Genomic DNA, 14,820 nt, shown 5'->3' on the forward strand with positions numbered 1-14,820 from the left:
CTGTTAACGTATAGAATTATTCTACCGATTTCACCGCAACGGGCACCGACGAGTACCGTTCAACGAACGAAGCGACCAAGAGGGTTGCATTGTGCAGCCAGCGTGCAACAATAGCGGAAGTTCCACCACTGAAAATAGTTTCTCCATTTTCTTTAGTCGCTCGTCGAGCTGAGGAATTGCCAGTTTTCACCTCGAACCCCCCCTCCCCCCATTGTCGCACGGTACACTTCGAGATCCGCAACTCCCGATCTTCGCCCATCCCCATTTCGACTCTCTCTTCTTCTCCTCTCGATTTCAACCACCCTTTTCCCCCCTCCTCACCCTCTAACCGATTCTACAGCGATCTCTCTCCATCTATTTCCCCATCTATATAGCGTTCTCCCTCTTCTTCTTCCTTTCGATCGTAGCGATAGCAGAAAAAGCAGACTGATGCATTTTGATCAGGATCCATTTCCGCGCGCCGCCTCGAACGGAAGAGACTCTTTCACTCCCTCGCTGAGGAAACGTGTCATCGAGAATGTCCCCTTTCCTTTGAAACACGATCGTACCATAGGTCGACTTAGTTTCTTCGTCTTTTATATAGGTTCAACTTCTTCTCGACATCGCCTCTACGTATCTACGGGATCATAGTAGCGTTGCCTTCTATGGTATAAACGTGACGATTGCTTCCTAGCTACGTTATTGCGACGACGATTCGTGTCAACAGGTTATTGGAAGAGGGCAATTATTAATTCAACCTTCCTTTTTCAATCCCCTTTATTAACAATTTATCTTCCTTTTTCATAAATATGCTCGCTGTGACCGCTTCGTATTTAAGCAAAGTGCCAATTATGAGATTATCGTCGCACAATGTAATTGTAGATTGAGAAAAAAGATATTAAAAATCGTATCGAAATAGTTAACTTTCGAAACTTTAAATTTCGCAATCCATAAATTCAATTATTGATTATTAAAAGTTAAAGAGTGAGGAGGAGAGATACGATAGATAATTTCCTACGTTCTCATAAATTCTCGACCAGTGTGTACGACCGATAACGTTTTCATATCAAACACGATCCGATATTTCATTGGACATTTAATTTCTTGCCCCCCCCCTTTTTTTTTATCAATCTCTCTTCGCTCGCACAGTTCACCAGAGAGCAACGAAGCGTCGAGAGATTCGGGGCGTAAATTTATTAACTCTGTTAATGGCGGTTGAAAATCAAGGTGGAACGTGAAAGAAAATCGTCGAGTTCCATACGTCGCGACGTAATATTTCGTTCCTTTATTGGCCAGATCGCGTGGCCAGAAGGGGGCAACGTTTCAATATTTCCATGCGATATACGTGCAAGCACGCATCGCCTACTCGAAACCGGATAAAAAACGAAATTGCTTTTGTACTTTCGTAATTGTTCCATGTCTCTCTGTAATCTAGACACGCGAATTTACGAGATCGTTTTCTTTTTTTCCCCCTTGTATTCCATGAAATTCGAGAACTCGTGCATATTAAATTGATACATCGGCAAACAAGTGGGCGAACAATTAATTAAAACACAAATTTCAGGAACAATTTTACGTTCTAAATATTTGATTCAACGACGATCTCTTCACGTCGTTAACAATTACGCGGTATATAGAGCTTGAAGAATAAAAGGGTGCGCTATCGGGGAACGTACGTAGGATTCGTAAAATCGAGTGGCAATTCCGCTTAAGCCTAAGGCGGCGATTAACCGTTTCATCGAAGGGATTAAAAATACGATTTCGCGGAACAACGTCGCGCCTACGTCGTGCAATCTTGTTCCGCCTCGCGTGCAGCTTGCATTTAACGGTGACAACGATCCGCGCGTGTACAACTCGATACACCTTCGAGCCGAGCCACGATCGTAACGTGTATATAAATCGAGAACGTTTAACGAAATAATCGAGCAAGAAAGGTGGGAAGAGGGAAGAGGTGGAAAGAAAAGGAAGAAAGGGAAAAAGATGGGGGAAACGGAATCTGGAAAGAGGGGAAAGGGATGGATGATACGAGGCAGTATATCCTCGATCGTAATCAGAAACGGCGACTGTGTTTCCAATTCCACGTATTCGCCCGCCCCACTGTATCCACCCAGAATTCGTGAGTAAGACGACGACGACGACGACGACGCTCATCGTTATCGTCGTTAAAATTTCCGCGATACGTATTCCGTTGAATTTCGATGAGCTCGATCGAGTTTTACGTACGAAAAATATGTAAAAATATGACCATATATATTTTTTTTAATGAGGAAAATACAGGGAGAAATTGTGAAGGGAGAACGAAGAGGTTGTGCTCGTGTGTCCACGTCAAAATGGTTAAATTTGGGAGAAACACGCTTGATGAAGAGTGGAAAAGAGAGAGAGAGAGAGAGAGGGGAAAAAAAGATTGACTTTGAAGAGAAGAGATACGTATTCCGATGCTATTTTTATTCTCGCCACTTTCTTACTCTATCCATCGGGGTTGGAATTTATTCTTTCAACGTGTTTTACGGAGAAACTTTTTATTCAAGCGTGCATACGGGAGTGAATCGTATAAACCCTCGAAATTACGATTTCATAAAAATCCGTAATGTTCGGAATAAAAATGTCAAAGGTGTTTCACGGATGAAAGACACTTGCGACACCGTGCGCAACCGTGAATATGCACGTCAGGAAGAACGACGCGCAATTGTTTCCTTTTATTTTAACCCGAAACAAAGAACGACAACTGAAACATTATTTTTCCTTTTTTATTTTATTTCATTTTATTTTTCGTACGTTGCGTGTCACGTTTAATTTTCTCTTTTCATTAGAGCATCGAGTGAGATATTTTTCACGATCGATCCAACTATCTAGAACTATCGACGAATCCAGAACTTGAAATGTTAAAAATTTTAACAGAAAAGCGTTTTTAGATCAATGTCATTTTTATATCTCTCGATATTAATTCATTATTTCGTTAAATAAATTACTTCAACACTTCCAGAATTAATAAACAAACGATCCAACTATTCGCCGTGCTAATTAAACAAGTATTCGATACTCGGCTCGGTTCTATTTACGTTTTCATTTATTAAACCAAAAGAGTATACAGAAATTATGAACGAATTTCTGTGAATTATACATGCGTGTGTGTGTGTGTGTGTGTGTGTGTATATGGGAATTACGAAAAGAGAACAGGACGAATCGTCAAAATTCGTCGGACTGTAACAAAACGTCAAAAGTTTCTATTAACCGGTTCGAAGAATAATTATCCAGCGGAACGACGCCACATTTCGTGCAATTATAGGATGACACGAGTGCGTCAATATCATCGCTCGAATGCGTCCCGATGGAATATATATCGAGAACGTACACACACACATACACACACATACGCATATACATATACACAGTGTGACAATAGCACGACCAGTTATACCGATTCCGCGATATCGACGGCCTGAATCGCCGATATCGAATTTCCTCCAACGAAACCCCGTTGTCCGTATCGCAGCTGGGGTAACTTGCGAAACGCTCTTCCTATTAATTTTAAGAGATCATTGTTTCAAGCATCGATGCACACCGATCGAAACAATTAACAGATCGCGCGAAGATATCGCAACGATATTTCTACAGGTCAAACACGCGAAGATAAAAATCATTTAAACGAACGATCGTATCTTCGAATCTTTATATAAATATCTCCAAATCCGTGTCAGTCATTTTATTATATCATAAAATCGATACGATCGACCAATTCATTTCCCCCCCCCCTTTCAAAAACTGATCGAATGTTAAATTCAATCAATTTCAATCTTCTTAATTTAAAAAATTTTAAAAAGAATTCGAACAAGATTCCCTCTAGAAGAAAAACGATATCTAATACGAATTCGAAACGAGGACAAGTCGATCTAACATCGATCAAACGGAATCAACGGATCAAAAACACGAGCTTTTTCCGCCGACACCGATACCTGTCCGAGCGAGGCAAAGAGGAGGAAGGGGTAGCTGTCTTTATTCTTCGGGAATGTTCATCGTGATAAATTTAGCCGGGGGCAACTCCGTTCTACGGAGGAAGTACGTGCCTTTTGCACGATTCGTGGCCCGTGATCGATCGCTCGGCCGTAATTCAACCGGCACGCGTAATTCCCTACTTATGTCCTCGCGATTCCTCCACCCTCCATTTCCACAGGCTGCTCCGTTTCCAAACTTTCTTCCACGGAACATTTTCCGATCCTGGCACGGTCTCCAGTTGGCTCAAGCTTGTAATCACCTCGCGGGGTTACCGTGCGTGAACAAGCCGGAACTTGGCAAGCTGCGTGCATTCGTTTCACGCACGACTATCTCGATCGCGTGGCTGCGTGCGTATACACGTTTGTTTTCACGCGTTTATGGAGGTGGATAGGATGATGTAGCATCTACGGATGATGGGCCATCCAAGGATTATGTTCTTCTTCCGTTCTTTTTCTATTTTTTCTTTTTCTTTTTTTTTTTTTTTTTATTATCGAAGAATCAAGAGAGAAACTCTGTTCAAAAAATGTTGTTCGTTTCGTGAAAGGATACTCGGTCTGATACGTCCGAAACGCGGATAGAACATTTCTTTTTCTTCCATTTTCTTAACTAAAATGTACAAAAACCAGTTCCGTTTTCCAGCTTCCTCGACGAGCGCTCTTCCAACCATCATTTCTTTCCTTACATTTGAACAGGTTTCAAACTTTTCCTCCAGATTTTTGTATCCGATGGTTGTCCTTCCGCTTCCTCTTCCCGATCTGAAAGAACCCGGGACGCAATCGAATCGCGATGTACACCGAAACGAGATTCGACCGATTCGCGCGAATTCGAATTAAATTTCGAGCAATACTCTCGTACTACGATCTACAGCGGCGGCGCTGCTTTCTCTTTCGATCCCGCGCTCGATCGCCCAACCTCCAAGTTCAAAGTTCAATCGTCGAATCGTCCTCGAATGTATCGATTCCGTCTTAAATTCAACGCCGTGGCTCGGCGAGGGGGAGCTAAACATCTTGGCTTGTCGTTGTTGTAGCAACGAAGCCGATTCCCCGTGCGCCAAAGGAGAAGAGGGGAGGGGTTGAAGCTACCACCATCCGCCACCTTTCCAGTTCCGCCTCGAGGAGTTTGTTTTCAGCAGAGGTGGAGTTTCGATTGAATTTTTCAAGCGGTGTCGCGAAACGGAGGCAACGACAAACACGTTAAAAATGTATCGGATTAAATCGTGGTCGGAGAAGGTCGATCAAAGATGGATTCGAAACGGTGACCGCGTTTAAGCGTACGATCCCGACCCCCTCGAATGCGAGTTTAACCCCGATCCTCTATACGTCTGTTCCTGGGGGGAGGGTAGGTGGAACACAGGCGGAGAACACGGCTAGATTCCTGGCTAGCCGAATCCCTTTGGAAATTCAGGATATCCTCCTGCGAGACACTTGCGCTGTCATCTCTATGCGACTAACTCGAACGTTTGCGGGAAGAAGGCCCGCTGTCGGGGAATCCAGCCGCGTGCTCGATGCTTCGGGGTGCTCAACTTGCTCCCTTGCTTCTCCCGCTCGAGACCACGGGAGTGGCTTTTTTTAAATAATAAAAAATTCGATGAAGAATGAAAATTTTAAATTAACAAGACCGAAGTATTGCTAGGGGGGTGTTTCCAATTCAATTTTTCAATTCCCAACTCGCCACTTTCAAAAGCTTCTCGTACATAACGATTTTTTTAATTGCTAACGTAAATGGAAGCGCGAAAGAAAGCGGAGAAAGAGATGCAAACGCGAGCGCAAGATCGCAAAGGAATTAAATTATCGAATATTATTTCTTTCAACATTACGAAATCGTATTACAAAATCGTATACTGTATACACCTCGTAGGCAAATACGCCTGCGCCGTCTGTATCCTCTCTCCTCCTCTGTCCAAACTTCCAAAAACGTGTCCAGGATGCCACGTCAAAGGCGAAGGCAAGCGTTGAACGCAAATCGTCACAGGACGGTATCACAAGGACGTTAATATTTCAGGTAGGAAAGCCTCGTTTTCCCTCCGCAGCGTTACAAAGCTCCCTTCCCTCTCCCCCCAGTATCGTTGTTCCATCTTGCCAAGTATATTCTCTCCCCCCGTCCCGTTTAGACTCGAAGTCTGCCCACCCACCAAGTTCAACCAACCCTCCCTCTCCACAAAGGATGCCGGCATCCGATATCAAGTCACCCACTTCCGACCTGTAACTCGCGACATCCCCCAGCGATACGCTCCGCTCGGAACCGTGGCTTCGCCCGTCGCATTACTCGCGCGGAAACCAATTTACCATCCTAATTTCGCGCGGATTATCCGGTGTAAACGGCACACCAACGGCCGCCTTTGTGCATTCGGCTGCCACGAGCTAGTTAGGCTAACACCGGCTGGCTAGACTCCAGTCGGTTTCCGCCCATTCCCTCTCGGCATCCTTCCCCTCCCTCCCCTGTGCCGCGCTCTATACGAGGCTCGCCGAGGTTATGCATGGAATTCTTGCGCACACCGGATCGTGCGGCGTGAAAGCGAATCGAGCACGCACACGAGGACCGAGTCCCCCGTGCTTCTTTGCTCGATGCTCGACCATCCGCGTCTTCTTTCGCCTGGCTCGGCCGCGTTTCACGCTGCAACGACCTCCGTCCTCGTTTCAAGTCAACCAAATTGGCTGCTTATAAGGGCCGACGGTTTCGAGGTGTTCGAGTTCGAGCTCGATCTCGTCGTACTTTTTCGTACCTTCTCGTTCCGTCTTTTCTCTATCTCTCTCTCTCTTTCTTTCTTCTTTCCCTTGTTTTTTTCTATATATATTCCCTTCGCTCTTCTTTCTTCGTCCTTTTTTTCTTTTCTTCCACTCTCTGACTATTTAAGTCGATTCTTCTGCTCGGTTCCATCATGAGCATCGAGATTTCTTTCTTTTTTTTTCCCCCTCTTTTCCCCTTCATCCTTTTCCATCTTCCGATTCTATCGACCATTTCGCTATCCTTGGTTCCTTGGAATTACAAATTATGCAACGAATGGTTCTACCGCCGCGGGATGAGTTCCTCAAGAATTACAAATCACGCGTCCAGACATCGGCCTCTCGGTCCGCTCGGGGAGGAGGGTTTCGAGTGGGGGAGAAGAAGAGAGAAAGAGAGAGAGAGAGAGAGAGAGAAGGGAGCGGAGCAGCCACTGTTGGTTTAGGCAAGAACGAATAGGATAGGGTTGGAACAAAGGAAACGCTGGATCAGATTTAGGATCTCGGCCGAGTCTCGCGCCAGGAACGGTCGAGAGAGGCTTGGTACAACGGTGGAATGTAAGAGGCAATCAGTGTGTTTGTACGTTCCACATAGAGGGGGATGGAGAGAAGATGGAGATTCGTCTGTAAATAGCGGGCCAAGAAAACGGAACTTGGCATAATTTTCCAAACACACCCTCTCTTCCCTCTCTCCACCCTCCCCGATTTCTTCTCGTTAACGAACTGTTAACCCCCCCTCCCCCAACCGATTTCCCTTCATTAACCCGTTCCAATATTTACGATCAACATTCGTTTCTATTACCGTGTCCATCGTGCTCGTCTTCGAAATTTATCCAGTTTAGCGGCGGGACGACTTCGCATTTCCGCAACGGGGATTCGCGCGCGCTTTGAATCATGAATGGCCCCTCTCTCTCTCTCTCTCTCTCTCTCTCTCTCTCTCTCTCCATCAGCATCGAGGCCGGATTCTGCGCTAAAACGTTTACAAGCTTACGACTGGGAGGTGGAAGCTTTAGGTGGAACGGAAATTACGTTCGAACGCAGCCGGATATGTGGCCAGGTGGGCGCCTTTCCGCGAATTTTGAATAACAAATCGCGGACCGTCGACTAATTCCTCGAGCCGTTCCCCTAACTCCATCCCTCTCGAGCTGCGGGCAGAGATAGAAGAGCGGGGCAACCGGAATAACTGGTTCGTTATCATGCCGTAATCCACTAGGATCTAGTTGAGCAAACGGGAACATCTATCGTGAATGGCGGGCCGTTTAGGTCGCGCCATTTTCCATCCCGGGATTCGTGTCACAGTTATCGACGAGGTAAAACTCGCACACGAGCATTATAAAACTCGCCCTTCGATCAACTTCGACCAACTCCGCGTTCGTTCACCTATAACACGAGTCGTCTCCAAGAGTTCGCATTTAGATTCGAGAAGAATGTTCCAGAGAAGAGGAATGGTATTCGCTACTCTGCAAGTTGTTCAAATACACGCGATTTTGGTTAATTTCCGAGGAATCCGCTCGGAATATCTCGCGCGATAAAATATTTAACGCTCCATATTAAGAAAAGAATGGGATTCGTATTAGAAATTCTTCAACACCCTTCAAGAGAGAGAGAGAGAGAATAATTATTTCCATTACATAACATTCACTCTCCCGAGTCAAATTACACGCTCCACCGAAATTCGAGGCGCAAAAACGCGATCCTCCGCCACGTTCCACGCCACCTTGATAAAACTTCTTCGTCTTTTATTTAATCAAACGATTCCTCTCTCTCTCTCAAAAAAGAGGGGGAGGGAAGAATTCCTTCGACTTTCAGAGCACGCCTACGCGTTATTCACACCCAATATTCATCCCGGCTGCATTCCCCGGAACACGGAAACTGTAAAACAGCGTATAGGAAACGGCAAGTGGCGGGGCTAAACGAGAAAGGAGAACGTCTTATTCCCGTCACGATCGTGAAATACGTCGCGCGGCCGTTTGCTTGCCGCGTCTTTAACGTGTCACGCGCGTACACACGACGTTAGACACCGAGAACGATTAAATTTCCTCGGGAGAGACGCGACGATATCCTCGATTCCGACGAGAAAGAGCCTCTCGCCTCTTTATTTCATACACGCGTGCATATATACGCGGGTTATTACGTTTCCATCCGGCGGAGGCGCGCGTTCGGATTTTACGGTTGAAGGGTGCTCGCGCTGCTCGTTACAACTTTACGCCGGGCATATCGAAACGCAGAGTGCGTGCAAAGTGCACCCTTCGGCCCAGATTTATGGGTCGGCGGCGAAATCGAAAAGGGTTTGAGGCGTGGAGGAATTATTATATCGCGGATGCATATATATATATATATATACACGAGTATAATAAAACGAGAGAGTTTCGTTCGCTTTTCGACAGCGAGGATTCGAGAATATTGGAAAATATTCTTTTTTCTTTTCTTTTCTTCTTTTTTTTTTTTTGCGAATAGATACGACGTTGAGAATGATTGTTTATTGGCGATAAAAGAAAAGAATTTTCGATCGCAACGCGTGAATCCTCATCGACGATGTTGAAAAAAGAAAAAGTAAAATCTTACGTTAAAGAAAAGCGATCGAAAATGGTGTTCGTTCGTTCTCGCGTGGCTAGAATATCGATTATCTATCGGCATTTTATAGAAATGATGTTTTGGGAGGAAAGTAACGCGGCGTAAGATGAGCGCATTTGTAACTGGGGGAAGGACACCAGACGCGAGAAAGAATGGTGATTCCGTGAAATATGTTGCTACGAGGCGGTATCATCGTCTCTAAGAGGAGAGGGAGAGGGAGAATTTTCTAGAGATCGCTCCCGTATTTTTCAAAGTTAATAATTCCCCGGGAATTTAATCGCGCAATTTCGAATGCAAATAATTTGATGGAACAGGAAGGATTTTTCGAATAAATATTTATCTTCGCCGGTGTATTCAAACATTTGTCGCATCCGCCCGATAATTCACCGCAATTAAAACGGAGGACGGTACGCGCAGTTTAAAAACGCAGCCCGCAATATTGGAAGCGCGGTCGATAATGCGATTACACGATGCGGGAAGATCGTTTTTACATTGACAGCGAAACATTCGACGATATGTGTCTCGATAAACACGTATCTCTCACCGGCCTAATTAAATCCGACGAAATCGCGATTCATTGCGAAACGATTCATTACGAATCGATGCGCATTTGTTACTCCCTTTCTTCTCCCCTCCCCTCCCCCTCTTTCGTTTCGCAATTTCTCTCGAGAGATCCTCTTTCGTTCCATCCACTCTCTCTTCCCCATTCTCTCCCTTTTTACCCTTCTCTCTTTCTCTTCTTGAACAAAAAAATCACGAAAAATTCCGGTTACTCGTCGAGGTGTCGCGCGTCCAATCACGCTGCGAGGACGAGAATACTTGTCCTGCGACAATATGATACCGAGCACCACTTAACAGTGCGAGTAAACACTCGACACCTTTTATTGCATTTGCGGGCTGCAGCTACGCGAATGGATGCCGGGAGGGACAAAGACGCGAGGTGAAACACGGTGGCGAGAGATACCGAAAAGGGGGGAGAGAAGGGTAAGAGGGGTCGACCAAAAGCGAGCCGGAAGAAAGAAGGAAAGAGAGGAGGGAGGGCCTAGGTCGATTGCTTCGTGTCACGTTTCCACTGGGTGTCGCGTTGTTCCGTAATTCGAAAAGGAGAGGAGAGGAGACGGAATGGAATTCGAGGGCGACCGCTCGTCGATATTTTCCTGGCCGCGTAATTACACGACCCTCCCACCCTTTCTCCTAGTCGCGTTTCGATTCTTGCTGGAAATCAGCCCGATTTTCTCGCCTGTATTCGCCTTTCCTCTTTGTTCCTCCCTCAAACTTCGTCACAGGGAAACGAGATCGCGATCGACGAGCGTGAAAATTAAATCGTCGATCCGTGGTGCCTTTTTGGAACCGCGTTCTCTTGCCTCGCTTCTCCGATCGCCCATAGCGATCGCCTCTAAGCAAGGGACGCGGGGTAAAAGCGGTAATTACCGAAGGAGGCAAACGATTGGACAATTCGTGAAAAATTCGATACGAAACGGAGGGAAACGACGTTCGATATTCGACGCGGTCGAATACCCGATCCGCCCTTGTACCGGCCGCGCCACCCTTCTCTCTCTCTCTCTCTCTCTCTCTCTCTCTATCTCTTTCCTTCTCCCTCTCCCTCTGCTTCTGACTTTAATGGTACGCTGCATCTCCAAAGAACAGGAGGGGAATCACGTGCCGGCAGACAATTCTCTCTGGCGCATAATATCAACGTGTCCTCAAGATCCTCGGGCTTTATCGTTTATTCAATTGCGCCCTGTTTGGGAGCAAATTATATTCCCCCTTCGTGATCGCGTACGTTAAACCAGTCTTTACCGCTCGTGCATAATGGAAATTTCCGTTTGTTTTAAATACGAATGATAAAATTGTTGATTCTATATAGATGATACGTCGAGGCACGTCGACCGTTGCACGTCGAGAATAATTCAAGCCTGGACACGAGGAAGGGAGGAGAGGGGAGGGGGGGATCGTTAACGAGATCGATCCGGAGTTTTTCCATTAACTACCTTTCAATCGGCACGAATCGTTGCGAGTTACTTTACCAGTGTGTCGGAAGAAAAATCACTCGGGCCCTTTATGCAATTTCAGAGTGGCGCTCGCGACAAATGGAAGCTCCGTTTCATTAAATTTACACCCGAGTGAAAGGCTGTCCGCGCTTTTTCCCTGGAACGACGCTAAGTGGCGGGCATTGACGTCTTTAATTCCGGCACCCGGCAAAGAGAGCTCTCGAATAAAACCGCTCGTCGATAATTACGAAGGCGCGGAGGGGGGGGGGGGGGGGGTTGCTTTGCGTCCTTTCACGCCGCCAATCAAAAGACAAAACTGCTTTGAAACGCAGCGCGCAAAGACCTCGATCTTCTCGACGAGGAGGAGAGCTCGTGTCTACTCTGGCCGCATTTTTTTCTTTCTCTCCCCTCCCCCTTTTCTTCTTCTCTTTTCCTTCTTCCCTTCTTCCTTTTTCTCTTTTTCCCGAGAGCACGCTCTCTCGCGCGCATACGTGAGTCGTTTCGCGTGTCGAGTCAGGGGTCGAGGATCTCGACGAAACGGCGGAAAAGGAACCGACCGAGAAAAGAAGATGGGAGGGAGGAGGACGCCGGAGACGGAGGAAGGAGAGGGAGGAAGGCCGACTCTTGTTCTCTTGCGCGCGCCCACTTCACCCGCACCACCTTTAGGCACAGACTTCAGAACTTTTAAGAAGCGCTTACACAACCGGATGTACCGACTAAGTTCACGTATGAATCTCTCTATATGGCTCACGTGTCGACGACAAGACGACTTTTCTCGCCGGTTTAAGGATCGCGCGTATCTATCTATCCTTCGTGTACTCCACTTTCTTTTCAATTGTTTCAACCGTTGTTTGCCGTTTGCGAAATATCCCGCGTCGGGAGACGCAACGAAAAAATCTACCGACTTTCCCTTCTTCGAGAGCTAAAAAAAATAACATATAACGATAAACGTAGCATACTGTACGTAAAACTTTTATCGGAAAATTTTATTCTTCTCCATCTCTCTAAAAATCTTTCTTCTATCGCTCCAATCCGTTATTTATTTTTCTATCGAGGAATACGATGGATATAATAACTTTAAAAATTTCTCCTGGTTTCAGAGAAACATTTAAATCAAACAAACGTTAAATCAAACTTTTTTGATTTATCCTCACGCAACGGAAAGAAGAAGAACAAGAAGAGGAAGAGGAGGAGGAGGAGGAGGAGGAGGAGGAAGAGGAAGAAGAGAAGTCGCACAGTTTCCCGGCCCCGCGATAAAAGATCCGCAATAAACTCGGGCGACTCAGTCAAGGAAAGAATAACTCGAAGGACATAATAAAACCTCGGCCAAGAACGCAAATCGTCGTACAACGCCCGCGAAAAAATTCCTCGGCGAGAGCAACTTTCGTATTATTATGCCTCTCGTTAGTTTTAATCCGCCATCCTTTAATCAACGCGAAACATCCGTCCCCCCCTTCTGAAGAAAACTTTGGAAGCGATCTTTTACGATGATACGACGCCCTTTTTCGAAAAGGAAAAAAAGAAGTAGAAGAAAAAGGAAAGGATCCGAATCTCGAAGATCGGAAGGATTCGATATCGAAAGGAAGATCGGGCGCGCGTCCATTGCCAAAGATGTTTTAATTTGAAATTCTTTAATTAGAATCCCCTCTTTCCACAGATTCTTCGATGCGTTTACTCTTTAATTGCTTTTCTTCGATCGTTCTTGCCCCAAAGACGTCCCAATGAAATCTCTTTTAATTGAGATTCGCAACCCCCGCGGGCAACTAGATCGGCGAGAAACTTTTTTACCACGGTTTTTCTCGCCAACTTTAATTATTTGTTTGGGTTCTACAAGCTACAGGTTGGATATGTATATATATATATATATATATATACGTGTAAGAACGTCGAGATGGTAAACAGCGCGAATTTAATTGTCGACCGGAATCAGATCCATCGACTATTTCCAAGAATTTAATTAAAAGAAATTCGATCGAAAATAAAATGTTTTGACGAGAAGACTATCTCTTGGAAATATTCGTGAATCGAACGATCGGAAAATATCTTGATAAGTAATTACGACTGAACCGGTAAAAAAAAACGAAGTTTGAATAATAAATGATTAATAATAATAGAAAAGGGGCCGTCTAAAATTTTGATCTTTCGTAAAATATTATATTTTCGGGGATAAAGTTATTTTTCAAAGATATTATAATAATAATCGAATTGCGATGCGACAAGCAAAATGAAATAGTAGAAGATTAACGACAAAAAAAGAAGCTCGTCTAAAAATTTGATTTTAAAACGTTATATTTGATTCGAAAACATTATTTTTGAAAAATATTTGCGATATATATTTGATCGAAAAATATCGCATAAAAATATCATGATTGAACTGCAAATCCGACAAATAAATGAAATTTAAATAATAGATTAATAACAAAAGAAGTTGATAAAAAAAAATTTGATCAAAATATATCATATATTTCGGGGGAGGCCAGAATTATTTTTCAAAAAAAAAAAAATATTTTCAAAGTGTATTCGGGGAAGGAAATATGGGATATAAAAATATCATGATTGAACTGTAATCCGCCAAACAAATGAAATTTTGTTTTCCTGCTAATTTAAACTTCAAACTTCACCGGCATAATCGAACAATCGATCGAGTCGTAGATCAATCGTTGCCTCCCCTGTGTAATTGCATTCGTGTGCACGATGACACTCGACCGTCAGATCTCACGGATCACCGTGCGTATTGCATTTAAATAGAATTTTTGATACCCCGCTACAACGCCCGCCTCGTCGCGTAACGAGAATCGAAGCATCGTGCCGACATCGTGTAGAATCGAAGGTAGACACGACTGATCAAAATCGGCCGAAAATTAAAAATATCGCGTTAATGAGCGCGAATCACCGATATGTTTATCTCTCGTTAATCGATCTAATATTGGCGAGATTGGTGAGAGCGAAAATACATATATAAAAACATGGTAAACATGGCGACAGGCGAGACAATGGATTCGATTTACATCGGTCGAGATAATTGAAAAAGAAAGAAAGAAAGAAGGAAAGAAAAGAAGGAAGGAAGGAAGGAAGGCCAAAGGGAAAGAGAGAGAAAGATATTCGAAAAGCAGACAGCTATACGATCTAAATAGCATTCTTTTGCGTAACTTTTGCAATGGCAACGAATTAAACGGCATGATTACAACACTAACGTCGTATATACGGTAGCGTTTCGATAATTAAACAGCTCAACGGACACCAATATCGCGTGAAAAGAGAAACGATGCTCGAAATTCACGGAATGCTATAAAGTTTCATTAAAGCTGAAAGTTTCGATTCGACATTCCTTCCTTTGTACGTCCCCCGATTCCCTAAGCTTTTGCATTTTTGCAACTCGCGCAGACGGAATAATTCAAAATTGTTCGCCCGTAACCATACGAGCTATGCACTCGTAAATGGACTTAGAAGTTTTCCACACGTGGCTAAAAGTGTAATATTCGCTTGTGAAACACTTGCCTTCTTCTCCCTACGATTCTCTCTATACGTCACTTCTCTATACGTTTCTTTTGTCAAAGAAAAAA

The 14,820-nt window shown here is 44.6% G+C and overlaps 1 protein-coding gene across 2 annotated transcripts in view; it reads right to left on the bottom strand.

The window, feature by feature from the left end:
* LOC122716172 (diacylglycerol O-acyltransferase 1) overlaps window positions 1-14,820 on the bottom strand; it is a 93,111-nt gene that overhangs the window by 38,743 nt on the left and 39,548 nt on the right. The gene's annotated exons all lie outside the window — the stretch shown is intronic.

Source organism: Apis laboriosa, unplaced genomic scaffold (genome assembly GCF_014066325.1).
Source record: "Apis laboriosa isolate Shangri-la unplaced genomic scaffold, ASM1406632v1 scaffold42_cov153, whole genome shotgun sequence".
Taxonomy (NCBI): Eukaryota; Metazoa; Arthropoda; class Insecta; order Hymenoptera; family Apidae; genus Apis; species Apis laboriosa.